Genomic DNA, 13072 nt, shown 5'->3' on the forward strand with positions numbered 1-13072 from the left:
ATCAGGTATTCAATTATTTCTGGCATGTCAATGTTTTAACTATATTTGTAATAATAAAACTGTATAAAGTTAAGTATACACTTGTGGGGCTGTCTCTATAGGGAAATGGAGGGTTCCACATATATGGAGGTGATGTCCCTCCCTCAACACCCTAGCCTGTCTCCATTTGTCTGGGAGGGCACACCTTCGGCGTACCTGGGTTACAGTTGGATGTTTTCAAGACCCAGGTAGACAAAGCCTTGGCTGGGATGATGGAGTTGGGGCTGGTCCTGCTTACAGCAGGGGACTGGACCAGATGCGACTCCTGAGCTCCCTTCCAGCCCTTGTTTTTGATGATTCTGTTTCACGAAAGGGTCTGGTTTCAGCATCCCCAGTCAAATGCTCCCTCTGGCCTTTCTGCCTCCTATTCCACATGTGAGCCAGCCTGGGGGCTGTAATACTGAAAATGAATGACAACTGCATCTCCCGCCCTCCCAAACCACATGCTACGTCTGGCCAATCCAGGAACCAGATGTGGCACCCCGTGCACCACCCGCTTTCAAACAGGCATGGATTTCTGTACCTATTGCAAAAGCAAACTCCTGCTCAGTTTTTATTCTGTGATCAAACCTCATGCCCACCTGGAGAAAAAGTTTTGCAGACACAAAAAAGATTTCTGTGAGAGCTGGACATAGCCACAGTGACAGCCTGAATCCAAACAAGAGTCTGATTTGGAGAATTTCTCCAATTCAAGGCACACAGTATACGTACAGTTGTACAATAAGCAGTGACATATCAAGGGAAGTACTGCTCATACCTGGTGAAAGTGTCCCAGTGCTTGGCCTAACACGATCCTAACACGGAATGCTACACATTTTAGACACGGCTATAGAACATGATACTCACATGATCATCGTGTACTACACCATGTAACCATGTATATAAAGCAGCTTTGAACTTGCATTTTTTGTGCACTGCAAGTAATAAAATGATCAGGTCTCCAATTCTCTTAAGGGAAAAGAAATAATGATAGACACAGAGGGCTGAGGTCTGTTAAACAAGTGAGTTCAATGAAAAGCTTTTCAAGGCAGCTCGAAAAGAAGCAAGATACATCTGCTATCAATAAGCAGCTTTCCGTGGGAGAGAAAAGCACGTTTGTTATAATTTACATCTGGGCCATTTCTTCTGACTAAAACATTAAAAAGAAATCAGGAGAAAATTAAGCACCAGGAGACAGTACTATCTAGAAAGATCTTTTTATTTGTCTCTTTTGGCAGAGGTCTTCCTTTTTAAATGCAAAATACAGACTGGAGAGGGAGAATTCAGGAAGAAGAGCTAGAGGAGGGGTGCTGGAAGAGAAAATACTGCTAGATGTGGCTATCAAACTGCATCAGTGGACCTAGCACAAGTGGCAAGGATAGGAAAGCAATGTATGCCTTGATCAAGCTATATTTAAAGTGCCCACCATTCCCTAAACTGTGGTATTAGTCCCTTGCAGAATCAGACAGCCATTCCCACATTTATAGCCCTATTTAAAAAAACAACAGAAATGCAGCCATTGCACTTTAAAACTTCCCAGTCTGAACCCATTGAAGCTGATTGAACCCATAAGCAAGTTCTACCTCACCAGCTGTACTCCTCTCAGAGTACTGCACCCTCGATCGAGCAATTCTCAACCGCAGGGTGCCACACAACATTAGCACTGTCACGTGTTCAAACACGATTCACAAGATGAACCCAGACTTTTCAAATAGGAATCCCCAGTGTCAAAACGGCTTTGCTTGTTGTGGTTTTTCAGGCTAAGTCAAGACAGTTCAAAAGCCCAAGGCTGAATCGATTCAATCTTCGCAGGTTAGCCTAAACCGCGTAGACTGAACCCGTAAGCAAGCGAACAGACATTCATTTCTGATTCTGGAAATGCAGCCACATGCCTGCAGTGGCCCAGGCCAGAAGCCGGGGGGCGCTACAGCATGCCTCCTTGCCGGGCTGGAGCAGACAGTTTGGCCAAGCCTACCCTCCTCACCCTGCACGGGGTGGGGGAGGTCTGCAGGGGAGGCTCAAAGCATCCTGGGATGCTGGGGGACTGTGCATTAACTTGCCCCTAAAGGGCATCTGGGACAGAAGTTCAGTAAACCGATTTAACCTAAATCAGTTCAGTCTGATACTACATCCATCCAGGTTTACCTTAAAGCAGTTTTGGCCACTTTGAAAGCAGTTTATGCGCGCTGGACTTCTGTCGCGTTCCAGATGTGAACCGGTTTCCGATCACTTATACGGGTTGATGTATAACTTCTGTCCCTAGCCTCCGAGTTTTCTGCAGCAGAATTGCTCTTTTATATTTTATCATCAAAACACGAGGGCAAGCTAAGAGCTGGCATTTTCCAAGGAGTGCCTCAAATCGAAACAAGCTGAGAACCTCAGCCCTAGATAATTAGTGTACCAGGTGCAGCAAACAGGACTCAGTCCAGGTCCCACGCATGCCGCATGGGCCTTTCCACTGGCTTCCACGGGCTGTGAATCACTCCCTTCATGAGGGAGGTTTTATCTACTCCTCGAAGGCCACGGGGACAGTCGTGCTACGACTCCTCCTGGACTCCTCTGCCAGCAAGGCCTCAGCATCTGGAGATGCTTTTCAAAACATCTGCACGGCCCAAGGAGACAGGAACGCAGACTCGCTGGAGAGGCATCGCACATGAAAAGCAGCAAACAGCCACCAGCTTCCATAATTATCCCAGGTCCCAAGACATCCCGGGAATCCCTGTCTCGCATCTGCCTTCATCCAGCCCAAAGCAGCAGCTTGCTGATTTTCTCTTCCATGCGGCTCGAGGCTGCAACAGGACGGTCCCTGCTGCATGGGATGAAGGGGTTGACAGGGCAGAAGCGCGGGCTTCCCTGGGAAATGTGTGTCGGATGATTTCCTGCAGGTCCTCAAGCTTTGCGGGCTCTCCCAGGGCTGTCACTGAGGTGGGTCGGGGTGGAGGACATTCCCATACAAGAGGGTTTCTCTCCCTTTGCTCCGGGAGTTTGTTGGGAAGGACCCGCTTGCCTATGGACCTTGACGAAACTCGGGGCTAACCTCATCTCTTCTGCCCCAGCTTGCCAGGACATCAAGGTGCTGCGCTTGATGTCCTGGCATGCTGCTCTGGGCTCTACCTCCAAAAAGGGCTGAAATCAAACCCTGCAGAAGCCGGGCTGTTTTGCTTCCATAATTGGGATGGATTTGCTTGCTGGGAGGGAGGGCGGCAGAGCCAAAGCATGCACTGAAAGGAGCGGGCAGGGTTCGGACCCTCGGCCCTGCCTTAATGCTCATCCCCGACTCACTGCAGGAGTGGTTTGGGGTATGGGGAGGGCTGGGGGTAGGCAGCGTGTTCCCTTCACGCCCAATGCCCTGACTCATCTCCGGGCTTGCTTGCACAGAAGTGTGTGCCTGCCCCAAAAGGAGCAGAGACTGGGGCTGCTAATCCAGACTAGTTTCCCAGGCCTGGCGTGACCTGGCCACCCATTCCTTGCAAAGTGGGTGAAACACCTCCTGCAACAAGCCATCTACCCCCCCAGCCCCATCTGACCCCTCAGACCCCTTCTCCCCCGCGGTAGTTCCTCCTAATATTGCTTGCTCACCAAGCCTCTACTTTTCTCTCTTTTCTCTTGCTCTAAGAGACCCTTTCATCTCTCCCTTTGCTCCTTCCTCCCTTACGAAAGGCAGGCTACACCCCCTGCCCTCCGAAAGGGTGCCCCCCCATATCCATCCTAACCCCAGTCAAACCCCTGGTCATCCTTAAACCCCCACGCCTGGAAAAGAAGCACAGTCCGGGCAGCAAGCGTCCGAGGGGGCGAAGCCGCAGGACGGGGTACCCCCCTGGCACACACCCCCGTTTCCAAACCACAGCCCTCCATACCAGAAGTTGCTATCAGTCTCTCAAGCTGCAGCCGAGAAGGCAAGAAAGTAAATCTATAAACCCAGCTGCGCTTTCTGCCGAAAAAGGAGAAACCTAAATGTTTCGTAGTTATTTAGGGATCAAAGCGCAGAGGAGCTGCAGCGAGGACAGCCGCCGAGTCAAATGCAAGTCCGCGGCTCGAACTTCCCGGCCGCGGCCGTGTTGGGTCTCACGTGCCGTACGCGTTCCCTTCTGCTGATATTTTACAGCTACAAAACCACATGCTCGAAAGAACAACTGCACAAAAGCTGCAAATCAAAGGCTGCGGTAGAATTAAATCCTGTCTTAAAAATCTCGCTGCAGGACTTGACGAACCCGTATCGGAGGTGGGGGGCATTAAGTAACACCCCGAAGCAGGAAAACAAACCAACTTCGGCCCCACGTAATGGATGTAGATACAATGCTACGCTGCGTATTCATTTGTTCCAGCTGCATAATATTGACTGACTGAAGAGGAGCCACACTACTTCGCTCTCGTTTCCCGGTACTGCCGTTACCCCTGGAAAGGGTCCTGGGCTGAGACACCCACTTCCACGGACAAACGAAGCGGAGGGGGGTTGAGCGGCAGGTCTGCTGCCAGCTGCAATGTGCCACGGCGAGACTGGATCTGGCCGAACAATTCCCCTTGAAGGCGAGTTAAAGAGAAGCCAGCACCCCACGCTAAGCAAGCTTCTTCGGCAAAATGCCACTGCACATTGCAAACTTCTTCCTCTCTGCAGAAAGCAAACAGCCTCCCCAGCAGCCGCGCAGAGGAGCAGCAAAGCAAATCCAGTGCCCGGAGAAAGAAAAATGCACTCCTTACCTCCTCTGGAGGGGCTGGGTGAAAACCCCGCGCTCGTGGGGCGCGCGGGAGGCGGCCGGGAGGGTGCAGGGCTGCCTTCAGAGCAGCACGGGGCCTAGGCTGCGTTCATGAGCTGCCCCTGTCAGATTTTCCAGCAGCCGCCTTGCAGCCAAGTCCCTGCCCATGCCTGAAGAATTTCCTGAGCAGCATTCCCGGTCTCTTTCTAACTGCTTTGAAACCACGCTCTGTCTCTACTTCAATAAGGCTTTGTCAGGCCAAGTTGCAGCTACTGGTTTGGCTCCAGAGAGCAATTGAAAACACATGTGTTTTGCCTTAAAGAGCCCCCCACCACTCCCCGCAAGCACGCTCCTGCCCTAAGCCCATGGAGACTACATGGCTTGTGTTTGCAGCTAGAAAGCAAGTCATCTCTGCACCAATTCTGAACCCGAGAAGGTATTTCCTTCACCAACTTTCCTCGCGGCGCGGATGGCACTGTTGCACCGCTCCCTACTCCCCACGAATATCCCGGGAGCTGGGCTGAACGGAGGTGGCAGGCTGTTTGCCGAGCCCCACGAAGCATGGAAATATAGGAGTTAACATTTCCAGTTCACCATCATCCCCGCCCCCCCACCTTGCCTTTGCCTCTCCTGAAATTTCAACTACGAGAAAAGAAAGCATATTTTTAGCATCTCGAGGCTCAGTTCAGTGCATCAGAACTGCACCCTAACCTTGTTATACACTCCTGTAGCTGCTGAGACTAAAAATAATACAATTATTTTGGAGTACTTTCACTCCTCTCTGCTCTCAAGCTGTCCTAACCCCGGAAAAAATATTTAAAGCACCCTGCATCTCCTTCCCGCAGTAATGAACATTGCTTTGGTCTTGGCTTAAGGGAGGGGGGAAAACAGACAAACTGCTCTGCCTTCAATAATCAGAAAGGGGCCCGGTTCTTCGTACCTGTAATCATCTCCAGATGACACCACGGGCCGGGATAACGAGCACGCGTTCTGCAGCTGTGGACACCCTGGGACCGGCTCCTGCCTGAGAAGCGGAGCCAGGGGAGATGGAGACACACGCATGGATGTCCCCCGATCCACCACAGTTGAGTTCCACCAAAGATGAAACACAGCCGCAGAGTTGTCAAGGTAACAATATAGAAAAGAGACAGTTTAAAGAGAGAGAATTATATCCCCCCCCCCCATGTGCTATTTCCAAATAATACACGTGGTTTCTCTCCAATCTATTCTTGTCTGCAGAGGCACCTAACCCAGGTGCGTGTTTATAGGCGACGAGCATCGCTGGAGGTCAGAAGCAACTCCAACCTGATTCAAAGTCTGGAGTCAATGGAAAGCCCATCTATTTTAGCTGGCCTGGGCTTGGACCCGCAGTGAGAACTCACCTACGACTCAAGGGGTGCGAGATGTGCCCTTGACATGCTGTGGAAAGAGTCGAGCAAAGCCCTCCCCAGAGTTACACGCATAAAGGGCTCGCACCATGTCATCACCTCACCCCGCTCTGCCAGCACTGGGTCCTGCACCCCTTGGCTTTAGCAGGGTTGCAACATCACTCGCAGCCAGATGACCCCCGTAGGCACTGGGATCCCAAGAGAAGGCTGCAGAGCCTGGCCCCTTGCTAGATACGATTTGATCTGGGTCACAATGCCAGGCTGCGCACAATGCAACAATCCCGCTGGTGACCACAAGTGAGGGCAGTTCATTTTGCATTTGCACAGCTGGAATTTGAACAAAAGCCTCTTGGATCCAGGCTCAGGCGCTGGCATTCGCTCTGGCGAAAGGAGCTCCACAACTGTCTGCCATGGAAACAACACTATCGTTTTTCAGGGCCTCCAGCCAACAGCGAATGAAACCATCACTGCCTGTGAAACCCTCAGAGCCTCTTCTCATAAACAAATGGAAACAGAGCAATTCAAGTGCAGATTCACGTGAGAGAGCTCGCCGGATCTGCAGGAATAGCGGGCGCTTGCAAAGTCGACTGCTCCTCACCTTCTACCCAAGACCTCGGTACCCCCCCAGTGCACGTCTGAGTACGGTGCCGTCAGTGAAATGACACAGTCACTAAGAGTTAAGCACGTTCATATGTGTGTTGCTACGTCAGGACTTTAGCTAGCGGCCAGGATCTGTGGTACCAGTGTTCGAGCTATTTATTGCAGGAGGACCCTGTACCTATCGTGTTACTAGTAGTGATCCATTTCAAATCCTAGCGCCACGTTAATTCCTTACTAAACTGGACATGATCTTTTCCCATTATATTATGTAATTTATATATGGAATTTTTTTCTATGAATCAATAGCATGCTGGTAAGCACAGACACGGAGGCCTGATATGTTAATATTGCTTTTTTTTTTTCCATTGGTATAATGAGTAGGCCAAGTCTATAAACATTTACATTAAAGCTCTCGTGCATCGCACCAACCTCACTGGTACTTAAGGGTGCCTTAATGTAAACTGCATTACTGCCTAACTATTTTGTCAAAACAACTGTTGGAGCAAAGCCATTTTGCCCGGGTTGTATTCATCCCTTCTCATTCATGCATGGTGTTCTGCAGTGTTTTCAGGCATTAATCCTGCAGGTTAAATACACTTCTTTTTATATTATTGAGACATCATGTTACTGCCAATGCTTCCTAAACTATATGAACTGTGCAAGCATAAACTTGGGTTTATAGTGACATAATGATCTGCCTAACTACTCTTATTTATCAGTGTTGACATGATTATGAGGACTCAAAGAACAATGGAGCCCTTTTGCAATATCAAATATATTTATATACTTTCCGTACTCTTGAAGCCAGGGATCAGAATGTGTCAAGGCTGCTGTTTGGTTCAGCAAATCCTTTCTACAAGGCAATTCAAGGGAGCTGTGGCTGCCAACTCTCTGGCAGTGATTTAATCCTGGTTGTTCCCAAGTTATTTTTCTCCTGGAGCAGCCATTTTTATGCTGGAAGAAAAAGCCTGAACATCTGTACCCTTATGGTTTCTCCTGGGAGAGAAGCAACTCTCCCAGGAGAAACTGAACATCTGTACAAGGCCACCGATATCTCCATATGTCGTCCCCAGTCCTGGATGTGACAGACAAGGCACAAGATATTCATGCCACCTATATTCATGTTGGGTAGTATCATGCTCTATATATAGGGCCATCGATTCCATGGAGGTTGTGATGTCAGTCAGACTATTTGCATATTAAGACATTAAACCAAAGATTTACTAGATCACAGACCACAATAAGGTTACAATGCCATGAAGAGAGGTAACAATAGGCAACTTTTCCTTAAAGGTTTTATTTTTTTCTTCAGTTAAGCTTGACCTGTGGTTTGACTCACAGCAGCCTCTGGGAGTAGTTGACAGCAGTTCCTCAAAATGTGCCCTTGATGTATAAATACACATGATTAATTCAGCTTAATGGATAATACTATTTGCCTACCAGAAAACCCCCCCACAAGGCTCTCATGCTGTGCACATTTCAGCGAGTGGGATTTCCAGCGCCTCGACACAACAGTTCAAACCCCTTCATGAGAAAGCTGCAAGTCAACAGATGCACAGAAAGCACCTGCACATGTGAGACAGCACACACACACACACACACCTGGAGTGGAAAAGGAATCAGCATGCAATTTTTAATTTCAGAACGAGATAATTAAGCCATCTCTGGCTTTCTCCTTCCTTGGCACGCTTCTAAGTGTCAGCCCAGAAAACTATTCTGAAATACAAGAACGGGAGGTGGGGAGGGTCGGGAAGGGGTGTCATTTTTTGCACATCTCAAAACCCTTCACATAAAAATAATCTACCCAATTATTATTACCAGTTTTGGGCTGGCTAAATTTGTTTCAGTTTTGCAGCTATTCGTACTGGATCTATGAATGAACGTAAGAAGGAAGGCAAGACTTAAGCGAACACAGCCTCTTTAAATGTTGAGGCGAAGCAAACACGGAGCTGTCTGGTGAGTTAACTGTTTGGGTCAGGGACATTAAATGGGCTCTTACAAGGCGTCTCAGAGGAATTCAGTCATTCAGAGAGGGGAGGGGGGATCTGGGATCAGAAAGGCTTGAGTTAAACTGCAGCGAAGTTTTTGCATTGAGACTGACTGACTTCAGATATTTCCACTGGGAAAAAATAAGCTGCTGCACCTTCAAAAATAGACCTGCTGCTGTATTTTCTTACGATAAGGCTAACATTGCTGCATTGCCAGAAGTTATAAATACAGCCTGTGGTAGGATTGAGATGGGATGCCTTTTATTCCCTACAATTTAACAGAAGAAGAAGGTACATAAAGGCTTTCGCTTGTGAGCTGCTGAACACTGGCCCGATTCTAGCAAGCAAAGCCATCGGTTACGGGCCTAACTTTGAAGCATGTGAATAGCGTCACTGAAACAGGAGATGAATCTGAACAGAAGTCTCGGCCCTGCTATCCCACCCGCAGGCTATTTAGGATTTGCAGTTTGCCCTTTGTACCTACCTGGAGTTAGTAGGCAGCAGCCTGACTGTTAAAAAGGGATGGCATAAATAAAGATGGTACTGCAGTATCAAGCATCTGAAAAGCAAGACCAACTGGGCTAGGCGTGCTGAGTTCATCCAGCCGTGTGCGTGGCTTCTGTAACGTGGATTAAATTGAAGTGGCTGCAGGTGAACAGAGCAGGAAGGAGCAAAAATTGAAGCTATAAAGAGATGCCATATTCTGGCTTTGGTAACGCTGACCTCAGCTTTGTTACTGGAGCCCACTGGTCGATAGATGGATTGGAAACAGGCCCCGTCCATGGGGAGAGGAGCATTTGAGACTACAAGGCAAAAACAAACCTGAAAGGTACAAATGGGCCCATCTCTGAACTGAGACCAAGTAGCAGATTATCTCCTGGGGGCCAGCCCCGGACCACGAGATCGGTGCCATCCTCCCAGCTGCTAGGTTGACAGAGATGTAGCACCTTGGCACTCGGCCTTTGGAGAATTAGCAGGTCCTGGTGATTACTACACACCTGCTGCTAAATGCCTGGATGTGAGAAAGGCTCCCCGCTGTCAGTCAAGTAGTGAGAAAGCCAATGGAGGAGGCAAGCAATACTTTTATTTTTCACTCTCTTCCCACTGAGAGCAGTGGGGGAGGATGCAGATTTGGAGCTGGCTTCACCCGCTGCGATAACGAGTGGAACAACGCTTGACATCACTCGTGCCAACTCGAAACGTTCGGGTTTGAGGGCTCGGTGCTTCCACATGTCAGCAGCTCCCGGGTCCGCGAGTGCCCCGAACTCATTTGGAGCTTAGAGCTGAACTAATCAGCCCAGCGCAACGCTCTGCCTCCTGGTTTGCACCACAGCCGCGCTGGTGCCTGCCCCTCCCAACATCAGGCAATACAATCCAGCCCCACCAACCCCTAGTTTGCAATTAGCCTGATGATTTCCATAATTTGCAGGCTCTTCTCAGAAATAATTTAAGGAGTACAAGGCCAGCAGAGCTTGTTATTAGGTAAAATGGAAAGCACTCCTTTTCATTTCTCTGGCAACGCGAACGCAATTACCCTGAATCATTCTCAAACTATGCGGGCTGTAATTTTCTGAGGCGCTATTACCATTAAAAAGTCCTGCTCTGAGAGATGGCCTGGACCAGTCTTCAGATCCAGAAGAGATTTACCAATAATAAGCAACGTCTTCATTTCCACAGACCAGAGCCACTTTGTTTAACCAGAATGCGTGCGCACACACAGACACGCCACTTCTTCCCCAGCCCCCTCCTTCCCTCTGAGCTGGCCTGGTATAATAACTACAAAAAAAAAAAAAAAAAAGAAATGCTGGAGTTTAATGTTATACAGATGTAAGAGCAAATATGCTGTTGGCAAAGCCAATAATTATGCATCTATTACGGTCTTAATGGTGCCCAAATTTATTACCCTTATCTGCGCAGCCCCGGCCTTTGCTCATTCCGAAATCAGGTTAAACGCACACAGCTGCTCTACAAGCCTCATTCAGACACAGGCTGCCCCAATGACAAAAAATCTTCACCTTGGCCTGCCATAATCATCTTCCAGGGGTGAAAGGTCCAGCTTCCCTGCTGAGTCTGCTGTGATCCCTCTTCAGAGCACAGATACGTCGTGCTACCTCAACGCGATGCAGGAACAAAGTCGGCTGCTTAGCAGTCTGCAGGTAACGCCGCTGTTCTCCTCTAGACCTCTCCGTTTTTATTCAGTCAAGAATGCAAGCTCTGCTTCTTCTGTTTCTTACAATAGCGCCTTTGGCCCGAACAACTCAATGAGCAAATATCCCTCCTGAAGTTTGGCCAAGTTCTGGCTAGGAGGGGGAGAGGCGGAAAGGCAGTGGGAGCAGAGCAGCCAAGTCTTCTGCTCCTAAACCCTTGGGAGAAGAAAAGAAAAGTGCCTCTCCTAAGAAAAAAATTGCAACCTGAGGCGTTCTGCCATTAGGTCTCCAAATTATTCTGATAATAAGGGCAGAAGTTCCCCTCTGCTGCAACCTCAGCTATCTGAGCAGTCGGCTTGCCATGCAACTGAGTCTGACTTGAAGGAAATGAGCCTTCGAGGGATGGGAGCTTTCCCTGCAGCAGCCAGGCTCTTCCCTGCCTTTGAACGTGCACCACAGCCACCACCTGGCTTGTCCCAACTCAAAGGCAGTTGCTTTCTTCGGATCTGGGCTGCCACAGCTCTCCCAGGCCACCAGACCAGGCAGCTGTGGGATTTAGGTCAATACCAGTGTCAGACCAGGCCTCTCTTGCTCTATGATTTGGTACCATGCAAACCAGGACAGCCTGTTCCATGTTGGGTTGTGAGCACCTAAACTGGCAACTCCACCTGCACTAGGCTGGGTGAGGAGGGTGTGTGGGCACCCAGCAGGACTAAAAACAAGACATGTCACAGGGTGGGATGAGCTCCCTGCGAGCCAACGGCCATCCATACCCGGAGAAGAAATTTCATAGACATCAGGGGCTGGAAGGGACTTTGTAAAATCAGAGTCCAGCCCCCCCCCCGGCCATAGGTAGGAAGTCACCTGGGATCAAGTGATCCCAGCAGGAAAAATATCCAGATGTTTTTTGAAAGAGTCCAGAGTAGATGCTTGCAGGAGATAGGCGCCGCCAGGTTACCTTACCCAAAAAACCATCAGTGATGCACAGCACCTAAGGTTGCAGCGGCCTCAAGGCTGACTTGACTTGACTGGTGCTCGAGACAAAGGACACGGGGGGTTGGAAACAAGTGCTGTGAAGTTATGGTAGCCAGACTGACCTATGCCAGGGCTGCTTCTTCACTCCAAGAACAGCCAGATCTAGACTTTCTCCCAAATCTCCATGTCACCTAAAAGCCCTCTTTTGAGTCTCTAAGAACCTGAGTTTGAAGATCATAGGGTTCCAGTCTAATACTAAAAAGGAAGCGTGTGTGTATGCAAGTGTGCAAGACAGAGAGCACTCCCCTGTCTTCGTCTGAAGAGTTAAGCCTTAATATACTATTCACTCTTTGCCCTCCTCCTCACTTTTGGTAAACCTATAATTATAGCCTGGGATTGTCTCACTGCACAGCAGTTCATACTCCAGCAACTCGGGCTCTGCTGCTGCAATCTTCATTGTGGATCTGGAAAAAAGTGGATAAACATTTACTCCTTAATCACTCCTACTCTGCAGACCCATGAGCAGTACCTCTGGGAGAGTGGGCTGCATTTCTAATGCTGCTGACCCACGGGTTTGGCAGTGAGCGCATTCACTTTTTTATTTGCATAATCGGGGGGAAAACCAGTCTCACCTGGGGACTTTGGAGCCAATGTTCCTCCCTGCTAAGCAGAGGATGCTCAGGGATGTTAACAGCAGTTCTGTGCTCAGCTTTGTGCCAAAAATATCCTCCTGGGACGAGCCCTGGGAAGCAACAGATGAGGAAAGGGACAAAAGGCAGAAGGGCTAGGTGGTGCCATGTCTCCTCTGCTGAACACATTTTCCTGGCTGATACGAGATAGAAGCAGGCTGCTCTCTTCCAAGGGCTGGGATGATTCACTTCCTTCCTCGGGCTTCCTCTTGGACCGGTGCAATGCACACAGCTGCCTCTCCCCCCAGGCTGTCACCAGAAGCGCAACCTGGCCTTTCGAGGCAATTTTGTGGTGCTGAAGAGGCACTGCTCCATCCGGCGTTCGCAGCATTGCCTGCACGGTGCACCCACTGCCCTGTCTTTTCCTGCCCCGTCACTCAAGTGATCTGACCATGCAGGGTAAATTTCCCCTTCGCTTGGGAATAAGGAAAGGGGACAAAAAAGTTTAAACTACGCCCCTTTCCCATAAAACCATTTTCCAAATGCAAAGTTAACGTGATAAAAAACTTACGGTTTTCCACCTTAAAGGAGAAATCAAAACAGGGCGTTTATTCACATCGGCATGTGATTGGA

At 49.2% G+C, this 13072-nt stretch overlaps 1 protein-coding gene across 7 annotated transcripts in view; it reads right to left on the reverse strand.

Moving 5' to 3' along the window:
• The window catches only part of SGCD (sarcoglycan delta), a 404288-nt gene that overhangs the window by 165311 nt on the left and 225905 nt on the right, over positions 1–13072 (reverse strand). For 2 of the 7 annotated variants that reach the window (XM_090020863.1, XM_090020862.1), the window contains exon 1: positions 4717–5256. The exons of 3 other annotated variants lie outside the window; for them this stretch is intronic. The gene's annotated coding sequence lies outside the window, so the exon portion shown is untranslated. Of the gene's footprint in view, positions 1–2163; positions 3529–4716; positions 5257–13072 lie in introns of those variants that run through there. 2 more of the 7 variants (XM_090020857.1, XM_090020861.1) reach the window with 2 other exon arrangements.

Source organism: Crocodylus siamensis, chromosome 10, assembly GCF_052110815.1.
Source record: "Crocodylus siamensis isolate JL-2025a chromosome 10, ASM5211081v1, whole genome shotgun sequence".
Taxonomy (NCBI): Eukaryota; Metazoa; Chordata; order Crocodylia; family Crocodylidae; genus Crocodylus; species Crocodylus siamensis.